This window comes from Odocoileus virginianus, chromosome 10 (assembly GCF_023699985.2).
Source record: "Odocoileus virginianus isolate 20LAN1187 ecotype Illinois chromosome 10, Ovbor_1.2, whole genome shotgun sequence".
In the NCBI taxonomy this organism is placed as follows: Eukaryota; Metazoa; Chordata; class Mammalia; order Artiodactyla; family Cervidae; genus Odocoileus; species Odocoileus virginianus.
The window spans coordinates 34,286,878-34,297,868 of NC_069683.1; the positions used below are offsets into that span (position 1 = coordinate 34,286,878).

At 42.9% G+C, this 10,991-nt stretch overlaps 1 pseudogene; it reads left to right on the forward strand.

Moving 5' to 3' along the window:
• The first annotated feature begins 1,772 nt into the window (after positions 1-1,772).
• Positions 1,773-2,644, forward strand: LOC110148873 (DNA excision repair protein ERCC-1 pseudogene; annotated as a pseudogene).
• Positions 2,645-10,991: the final 8,347 nt, after the last annotated feature.

Here is a 10,991-nt window from a genome sequence, read left to right on the forward strand (position 1 = left end):
GGATGGGAGAGTTGGACTGTGAAGAAAGCTGAGCACCGAAAAATTGATGCTTTTGAACTGTGGTGTTGGAGAAGACTCCTGAGAGTCCCTTGGACTGCAAGGAAATCCAACCAGTCCATCCTAGGGGAAATCAGTCCTGGGTGTTCATTGGAAGGACTGATGCTGAAGCTGAAACTCCAATACTTTGGCCACCTCATGCAAAGAGTTGACTCATTGGAAAAGACCCTGATGCTGGGAGGGATTGGGGGCAGGAGGAGAAAGGGACGACAGAGGATGAGATGGCTGGATGGCATCACCGACTCGATGGACATGAGTTTGAGTAAACTCTGGGGGTTGGTGATGGACAGGGAGGCCTGGCGTGCTGCGATTCATGGGGTCGCAAAGAGTCGGACACAACTGAGTGACTGAACTGGACTGAACTGAATGGCAGTTCTATTTCCAGTTTTTTAAGGAATCTCCACACTGTTCTCCACAGTGGCTGTACTAGTTTGCATTCCCACCAACAGTGTAAGAGCGTTCCCTTTTTTCTGCACCCTCTCCAGCATTTATTGTTTGTAGACTTTTTGATAGCAGTCTAAAATGGCATATATCTTATGGGTCTTTTTAAGCCATCTATAGGAATCATATTGTACAACATGGTGAAGCGGAAGAGGCTTGGGCTTTGGAGTCATAAGGGTATGGTTTCTTTTACTCAATCAACTAATAAAGCGCAAAAAAATAAAAAATTAAAATTGAAAAAAGGAGATTTGGGAAATTATTATCAGTTAGGAAATGGGATCTGATAGAAGAAAATGACTGTTCTCTTGAGGTTTTGTGTGGGTCTGTGTGGAATATGGATCAACAAGCTGAAGAAGTGGGTGAGCAAGTGAGACACTGTTGGGTCATGGCAAGGATGACCAGATGAGATCATCACAGAAAGTCTACCTGGAGCCAAACTAGAGAGGAGAGATTGTCAATTCATCCTAGGCCCCCATGGTGGCTATAACACTACAGTCACGCTTAGTAATAGTCACTGTGTGTGTATGTATGTATATATTGGGTTGACCAAAGAGTTTGTCTGCTTTTTTTAAATAAGATGGCCCTAGTAGCACTTAGGTGTGTGTGCTCAGTTGTGTCCGACTCTTTGCGACCCCATGGACTGTAGCCTGCCAGCCTCCTCTGTTCATGGGATTTCCCAGGCAAGAATACTGGAATGGCTTGCCAGTTCCTCCTCCAGGGGATCTTTCTGACCCAGAGATGAGAACAGCGTCTTTTGCGTTGCAGGTAGAGTTGTCTTTAACCATTGGACTTCCCTTGTGGCTCAGCTGGTAAAGAATCTGCCTGCAATGCTGGAGACCTGGGTTCGATCCCTGGGTTGGGAAGATCCCCTGGAGAAGGGAAAGTCTACCCACTCCAGTATTCTTGCCTAGAGAATTCCATGGACTGTATAGGCCATGGGGTCGCAAAGAGTCAGACATGACTGAGCAACTTTCACTTTCATTCAGAACAATTTTGTTAGATTGTATGTGACAGCTGTCATATCAGCCTGCATTAAAAAACTTATCAAAATTGGTGAATTTTTGTGTAGTTATTTTAATATTGAAGATGCAAGAAAAAAGTCACATTTTCAACATATTATGTTTTACTTCAAGGAAGGTGAAAATGCAACTTAAACACGTAAAAAGATTTTTGCAGTGTATGGAGAAGATGCTTTGACTGATAGAACATATTAAAAGTGCTTTGTGGGGTCTTTTCCTCACGGCCTGGAGAGGAGGCCCCAGAAGGAGCTTGCAATGGACGAAGAGGCAGTGCAAAAGCCTGCTGGCCCACCCACAAGAAAGAAATTCCTCATTCCTACGGATGAGGATGTGGTCCCTCCTCCTGGGGCCAAGCCTTTATTCAGATCCACACGGAGCCTGCCCACCATGGAGACCTCACCCCTGCCAGGCCCTCAGACCTACGCTGAGTACGCCCTCTCTGGACCTCCAGGCAGGGCTGAAGCCACATGCCCTGTGGGGCCAGAACCCCTGGCAGGAGAGGCCACCAAACCAGGAGCAAAATCCAACAGCATCATTGTGAGCCCCCGGCAGAGGGGCAACCCAGTGCTGAGGTTCGTGCGCAATGTGCCCTGGGAGTTCGGGGACATGCTCCCCGACTAGGTGCTGGGCCAGAGCACCTGTGCCCTCTTCCTCAGCCTCTGCCACCGCAACCTCCACCCAGACTACATCCACCAGTGGCTGCAGACCCTGGGGAAGAGCTACGCCCTGTGGGTCCTGCCCTTCCAGGTGGACGTGAAAGATCCTCAGCAGGCCCTCAAGGAGCTGGCTAAGATGTGCGTCCTGGCCGACTGCCGCCTGATCCTGGCCTGGAGCCCAAGGAGGCCGGGCGGTACCTGGAGACCTACAAGGCCTAGGAGCAGAAGCTGGCCGATCTCCTGATGGAGAAGCTGGAGCAGGACTTTGTTTCCCGGGTGACTGAATGTCTGACCACTGTCCAATCAGTCAACAAAACAGACAGTCAGACCCTCCTGACTACTTTTGGGTCTCTGAAACAGCTCATAGCTGCATCCTGGGAAGATCTGTCTTTTTGCCCAGGCCTGGGACCCCAGAAGGCCCGAAGGCTGTTTGATATCTTCCGTGAGCCCTTCTTGAAAGTGCATCACTGACCCCAGACGCCAAGGAGGCCCTCGGTGTAATAATAAAGCAATTTTTCTGGCAAAAATAAAATAAAATAAAAGTGCTTTGTGAAGTTTTGTGCTGGAGATTTCTTGCTGGATGATTCTCCATGGTTGGGTACACAAGTTAAAGTTGATGGCAATTAAATTGAGACATTAATTGAGAAAATCAATGTTATACCACATGGGAGATAGCTAACATTCTCAAAATATCCAAATCAAGCATTAAAAATAATTTGTACTAGCTTGGTTACGTAATCATTTTGATGTTTGGGTTCCACTTAAATGAAGTGGAAAGAAACCTTCTTGACCATATTTCCACATAAGATTCTTTACTTAAATGTAGCAAAAACATTCTGTTTTTAAAACAAATTGTGACAGGCAATGAAAAGTGGATACTGTACAATAATGTGGAATGGAAGAGACTGTAAGGCAAGTGAAATGAACCACCACCAACCACAGCAAAAGATAGTCTTCATCCAAAGAAGGTGATGTGGTATATATGGTGGGATTGGAAGGGAGTCCTTTATCGTGAGCTCCTTCTGGAAAACCAAACAGTTAATTCCAAAAAATACTGCTCCCGATTAGACCAACTGAAAGCTGCACTCTACAAAAAGCATCCTGAATTAGTCAACAGAAAATGCATAATCTTCCACCAGTATAATGCAAGACCACGTGTTTCTTTGATGACCAGGCAAAAACTGTTACAGGCTGGCAGTGAAGTTCTGATTCATCCACCATGTTCACCAGACATTGTACCTTCAGATTTTCATTTCTTTCAGTCTTTACAAAATTCTCTTAATGGAAAAAAATTCAATTCCTTGGAAGAGTGTAAAAGGTACCTGCAACAGTTCTTTGCTCAAAAAAATAAAAAATTTTGGGAAGATGGAATTATGAAGTTGCCTGAAAAATGGCAGAAGGTAATGAACAAAACAGTGAATACATTGTTAACTAAAGTTCTTGGTGAAAATGAAACAATGTCTATTATTTTTACTTAAAAACCAAAGGAACTTTCTCACCAACCCAAATACATATACATGTGTGTGTATATGTATTATTATATACAATAATAGTTATACAAGAATTATACAAAATTATATTTTACATACTATGTAATATTATGTAATTATGTAACATTATATATTATGTATCACACATACATGTAACACATGTATGTAATGTACATACACATATAATAGACATATATTACACATATTACATATAGGTATAATACATATGTGCATTACACATATTACATAAAATTATGTAATATTACATAATATGTAATAGTATAATTTTGTATAACTATTATATAATTACAATTGTTATTGTGTAATAGTGTGAGAGATAGAGAGACCTGGTGTGCTGCAGTCTATGTGGTCGCAAAGAGTTGGACATGACTGGGTGACTGAACAACAACTGTGTAACTTATATTACATTATATAATGTCAATTATGTTCTATATACTTCTGTGTGTAAATATATATATATACATAAAATTAGTAAACATTAGCACCTGTTTGGTCACATAGGATGGGCTTGGGTCTTACAGATGATTCTTTGCCACCTTTACAAAGTCCTGGGCCACAGAGGCCTTTCAGGTTCGCGTAGGAAGGAGCCTGCAAGTGTGGCCCCACAGCACTGTAGTCGTCACTCCAGGGCTGAACTCCGGATGAGCTGATCTTGTTTCTGTGTGTCTGGGCTACATGTTAGACCTGACCTGCAGCAGACCTAAAGCCACCATGGAAGAAACACACAGGTCCTGATGATTGGCAGGAGAATCCAGACCCTCTTCAGATCCCACAGGCTCCCTGGGAGGTGGGGTCCTGACCTGACTCTCAGAGAGGAGCCATGGTCCTGAACAGTAAGTGATGGGTCTGGAAATGGGTGTGGGAGTTGGGAGAGGAGCTGAGGCTCCTGCAGTTTGCACGCTGAGAAGCAGAAGTCTTTTAGAGATACAGGACTTGACTGTGAGTTGTGAAACTGGGATGCCATCTGCTTTTCAGGCCCTTTGGATGGTATTTAAGAGCCTCCTTTGCCTAGCCAGCTTTCCTATCCAGCATCAGGGAGAACTCATACCTTTGACCACGCCACACCTAGCACAGGATATAAGAGGGGCTCCACATCCCCTCATTCCCCCTTGGCTCAGTCCACAGCTTGTCTCTTAACCTAATTATAATCCCTACAAGGGCAGATACCATGTCTCAATTCATCTTGGATGCTTCTGTAGCTCTTTACCTCCCTCTCTCCTTGTACTTTGCAGATAATATATAATAGAGGATACCAGTGACCATTTGTTAAAGACCTTTGTCCCCAGATGCTCCTTAGCAGTTCTCTTTTCCTCTGCCCTAGAGACCAACTGCTGTGGCTTGATGACTTTACACTGTCAGCCAGAGTTCTTAAACTGTAGTTTATCATAATCTGTCGTCTCCAGATTCTTGCTTAATTCCTCTCTCTCTGGAAATATGCCAGATAAATCACAGTCAGTCATATTCGTACTTCACCTCTCCCCAGAAGAGCCAGAGGGAGGGCAGAGTTAGAAGGGCCCTGGGAAAGCATCCTCATATTATAGACAGAAAAACAAAACCCCTGGGGGGAGAAGGGACTTGCCCAAGGTCGTGGTTTTGAGTCAGGGCCAGAAGTCAGCTCTCCTGCCTCCCAGGGCCTCCGTGGCTCAGAAAACTGGCCTGGTGGCCTCTCTCTCTGTGCAGACTGAAGCTTTGAAAGGGCTTTTCTTTGGCCCTTACAGTTCAGGCATCACATCTGGAGAGGCAGGTTGATGGCTCGGTCAGAACAAGCGTGTCTGCTCCAGGGGAGGATAAATGCTTGGAGCTCAAGGATAAAGACTGGCCCAGGGAGTGGAGATCATAGCCAGGGGCCCTCTTGACATTCTCTCCATGCAATGTGGTCTTCTGTCAAGTAGTGGTTGGACAATGAACCCACTGAACAAATAGCGCCCTGCTGGAATTCACCCTGAACATGAACTTTGTAAAGTGTTCACGGCCATCGGAACTTCTTGTCTACCCCATTTAACTGTCTTCTGGCAGGAGGATGGTTTTGTTTTTGTGGCCTCAGGGTAATGTTTTTCTCATCAGCAGAGGCTGATTCCCGCCTGAGCTTTGACCAAGGCCGCCGGCTATGTGCCACACTGAGTTCTTTGGGGGAGGAAGCTGGTAACAGTGCTTCATGAAGCTGTTTTCCAGGTGCTGCTTACTTGATCTCCACTGAAGCCCTGGGTGACAGGCAGGGAAGTCCTTATTCAGTTCAGTTCAGTTGCTCAGACATGTCCAACTCATTGTGACCCCGTGGACTGCAGCACGCCAGGCTTCCCTGTCCATCACCAACTCCTGGAGCTTGCTCAAACTCATGTCTATTGAGTTGGCGATGCCATTCAACCATCTCATCCTTTGTCGTCCTCTTCTTCTCCTGCCTTCAATCTTTCCCAGCATCAGGGTCTTTTCCAATGAATCAGTTCTTTGCATCAGGTGGCCAAAGTATTGGTGCTTCAGCTTTAGCATCAGTCCTTCCAGTGACTATTCAGGACTGATTTCCTTTGGGGAAAAAAGTCCTTATTAATCCCTACTTTATACAAGACATAATGCAGGAGCCATGAGAGAGTGGATTTGATCTCTGGGTCGGGAAGATCCCATGGAGAAGGGGATGGCGACCCTCTCCAGTATTCTTGCCTGGTGAACCCCATGGACAGAGAAGCGTGGTGGGCTTTGGGTTGTTCCTGTGGTCCCTCGGGTTCAAAGAGTCGGACAAGATTGAAATGACTTACACACACACACACACAGCCTAGAGAGGATGAGTGATTAGCCCAAGGCCACAGAACTAGTGAGTTATTGAGACTGTGGAAGTTCTCATATTCAAACTCTGCTCTTTACCCTGAAGAGCATTTGAATCTAGGGTCTCCTACTTATAGGTTGTGGGGTCTCGAGCATTACTTAACCACTCTGCCTCAGTTTCCTCACTTTTAAAAGGAAGAATATAGCATGACCCTCACTGGAATGTTGGGAGATTAAAGGTTGTGTGAAGTTCATAACCCTGCACTTGGCAGCTGGTAAGTGCTGAGTAATGTTAGAGATTGTTGTTATTATCAACTCTGGCTCTGCTCTTAAACAGGGCAAGTTTCTTCTGAGCTCAGATGGGGATCCCTCCAGGCAAAGTCGAAGTGCTGCAGAAGAGCTAATCCTGTCTGACTGCTCATTTAATTTTATTATTATTTTAAAAATCTGACAATTGAAGATAATCATATATAATTACACTTGTGATACATAGTAATTAGGCCCACAAGGCCAGTGGTTCACATAAATAGCTGAAATTATTTTTGCCTTTATGTAGGCAAATAGAAAGTTGATTTTTCTCTTATTTGGTTATTTTTGTTGTCTGTAATGTAGATCCATGTCATCACATTTCTCTATTACATGCACCATTTAATCCTGATCAAGTGTACTGACAATGACTCACATTATGAGACAAAAATAGGAAAAGAAAACAGTGTTACTCATAATATTCGGGAAGTGGGGGGTGGGGAATGATAGGAAGCGAAAGGGTGTTAATTTCCTTACCTTTCATAGCAGCCAATCAATTGATACTGTTTAAAACTGAAGATTGTTAAAAAAAATATACATAGTGATTCCAGTCTCTTAATATTTTTCATAATATGTTTTCTTAACCTTAAAGGTATCTTTGAGAATAATATCTCTTGTGGAGAATAAATGAAGTAAATAATTCCATTAGCTTTACTTCAGCATTTTATACCTTTTACTAAATAGTATGTGAAGGGTGATCCCTTTTAAACTGACTATTTATTTATATTCATCCATTCATCCATCCACCCATCAATTCAACCACTCTTGGTTAGTTACCTGCCTATCTATCCATCTCTCTGTACATCCATAGAAAGAAATATCTGCAATGATATTCACTTGTGTTAGCCATGATTATTTTGAGGTGAAGCGATTTTGAAGATTTTTTTCTTTGTGTTTTTCATTATTATTTAAATTTGTTATAATTAACATGTATCTGTCATTTGCAGTAATCTGGACATGCGTGCTGTGCTTAGTCACTCAATCGTGTCTGACTCTTTGTGATCCCATAGACTGTAGCCCGCCAGGCTTCTCGGGCCGTGGGGATTCTCCAGGAAAGCTAGAGCAGGCTGCCATGCCCTCCTCCAGGGACTCTTCCCAACCCAGGGATTGAACCCAGGTTCTGTCTGCCGCATTGCAGGCAGATTCTTTACTGTCTGAACTACCAGGGAAGACCAAGAAGACTGGAGTGGGTAGCCTATCCCTTCTCCAGAGATTCTTCCCGACCCAGGAATTGAACCAGGGAGTCCTGCATTGCAGGCGGATTCTTTACCAGTTGAGTGATGATTATAATACTAAGTAAAGCAAGTCAGATAAAGACAAGTATCTTATGATACACTTGTATGTGAAATCTAAAAAAATAATACAAATGAACTTATTTACAAAACTGAAATAGATTCATAGACATAGAAAACAAACTTGTGGTATATATAAGATAGATAATCAGCAAAGACCTACTGTGTAGCACAAGGAACTCTACTCAATATTCTGGGATAACCTACATGAGAAAAGAATTCCCAAAAGAATGAATATATGTATATGTATAACTGAATCACTTCGCTGTACACTTGAAACTAACACAACATTGTAAATCAACTGTATTTCAACAAAATTTAAAAAAGAAAACAAACTTATGGATGCCAAAAGGAAAAGGAGGAGAGGGATAATTTCCAAATGTGAAATTAATAGATATACACTATATATATGTGTGTGTGTATATATATAAGAGAGATAACCAACAGGCAATAAGGACCTACTATATGGCCCAGGGACCTGTATTCAATATCTTATAATAACCTAAAATGAGAAGACTCTGAAAAAGAATATATAATATATATAACAAATCACTTTACTGTATACCTAAAACATTGTAAATCAACTATACTTAAATAAAATATACTAAAATTTTTTTCAAATTTAAATTTATCATTTTTATAAAACTAGAGGTTATCTTAAAAAAGAGGAGACAATGCTTCTGGAGTTCCCCAACATTTGGATTTTCTTGCTCTTACCACCCTCCCCCACTCCACAGGCTCCAGAACCAAGGCTTTCAGGCTCATCCAATACCCAAGATGGTTCTATCCCAGGCCCCTGTTCCCAGAACTCATGTCAGGAGTCCTCAGTGATGGAGAACTTGGGTGGCAGAAACTCTTTGCAAAAAGGCTGTGAATAGCCTGAATGGGAAGCATATAACTGAGGGAGGTGGCCAAGGATGGGGAGAAAAGAAAAGAGCTCTGCGTCCCTGGCATTGCCTCATTTTAATTTGAGGAGACCAAGCTTAGAAGGGAAGCATGCCTTGTTCAGGGTCAACCAGCCTGTCACACACTTAGGGCACCACTTCAAAGGCAGGCAAGGTCTTCCTCCAAGCCCTACTGAATAGTAGAAATAGTAGAGCCTCAGCCCCTTATTCTTGATTTGGAAAATGGAGAAGGAAAGGTAATGTCAGAGTGTGGGAGAGGGAATGGGGCCACAACCTCTTGCTCTCCAGCGTCTAGTTCTATTTTGCTTTAATAAGATGTAATGTCTTTGGTGGCTCAGTGGTAAAAAAAAGAAAAAAACAAAACCCCGCCTGCCAATGCAAGGGTTTTGACATGGATTTGACCCGTGGTTTGGGAAGATCCCCTGAAGGAAATGAAAACCAGTATTCTTGCCTGGGAAATCCCATGGACAGAGGAGTCTGGCAGGCTATAATCCATGGGGTCTCAAAAGAGACAGGCTTGACTTAGAGACTAAACAACAGCAAAAAACAATGTCTGGCAGAATTAGCATCTGTAGGGACTGCAAGACCCCCTGGAGGCATCTATAGCAGCCACTGTACTGACTGTTTAGATCCAGAGACTTCTGGGCAAATATTACATGTGGATCTGAGTAGAGATTTAGAAGACTCTGCCAACCAAGGATTGTCTTCTCTACTCCGATTGGGGATCGTGACCTATGTTTCCCTACAGTAGTTTTTTCTGGTTTCTTTGGGGTTGGGTGGTGGCAGGGGTGAGGTGGGGGCTCTTTCACAGCTCTGGAGGAGGGCGACTCCTGCCCAGCTACTGTCAGCACCTTCCTGCTGGACAGCTCCACGGCCACCACCGGCTCTGCCCATCTGGGAGGGGGGCATGGAACCATTGGTGTTCTGTGAATGATGCCTTGTCTTTCTCTTGTTACTTCTTTCTTTCTGAAGACATCATTTTGTCATAAGGGGAGATCGGATTCAAGGGGTTTTATTCTTTAAGATACACTAAACGGTATGTAAAAAGAAATATCAAATCAAAGGATTACTTTGGCTAATTATAAGAGCCCGAGTGATTGAGTTAGAAACAACTCAGGGATCTCTGCGTGTAATACCTCAGGAATCTCCGATGGCAGAACTTTCAGATCCAAATCAACATCAAGGATACATCATCTCACAAAAATTGTTTGGGCTACTTCCCAGTGCTAATGCAATATGGGAGAGGTTAGTTGGACACTGAAACCTTAACATTTCAAAGATATTTTAATGTTTTGAGGTTGATGTTAAGAATACGTAAAATCTGGGATGTTCCAGAAAATCCAGAATTATAATTATTATGCCCCTAACCAGCAATCTAGAATGACTCAAGTAGAAAAAAGAAGTCTAACTGGAAATGGGCGTCCTAGAATTGTGAACACACTGGAAACCAAAGTACTCAGAGGATGTACAGAGATTTTCGTGCTGGGAGTGAGCAGAAAACTTTGAAAAAAATATATTTCTATGTATTTCTTCACTTAATAGAAGTGGAACATGCCACTAAAGCCTGTAAAAAGGTGTGTAGCCAGCTCAGGTGCTGGTGGGAGAGGCTGGTTGGCTTCCATTAGGCTCCTTATAAAGCAGCCTTTACTTGGTGAAGTCATGTTATCCCAGAGTCTGGTTCCCAGCCTGGAAGGCTTGGAAATGCAATTTTGCCAATATCGAGAGTGGCTCCATTTCACTCAGATCAGGGTTTAACCGGTATTTTTAACTGGTTTATTTAGGTATTCACAATACTCTTTATGATTTATCCATTCATTTTATTTAAGAGACAATTTGTTAAAACTATCTAATTAGATTTTTCTCTTTCTACTCCTGATCTCAGGAAGTCTATAATGATAGCTTTTTACCTGTTTCTAGTTTCACTGAGAGTGTGAGGATTTTGAGAGTTTAATTCTTAGAATTTTGGGAGTGCCTTGTTGACGACCACATGTACTGATTCCAGGAGGTGGGGGTGGGGAGGAGGAAAAACACATTAGTAATTAGAAAA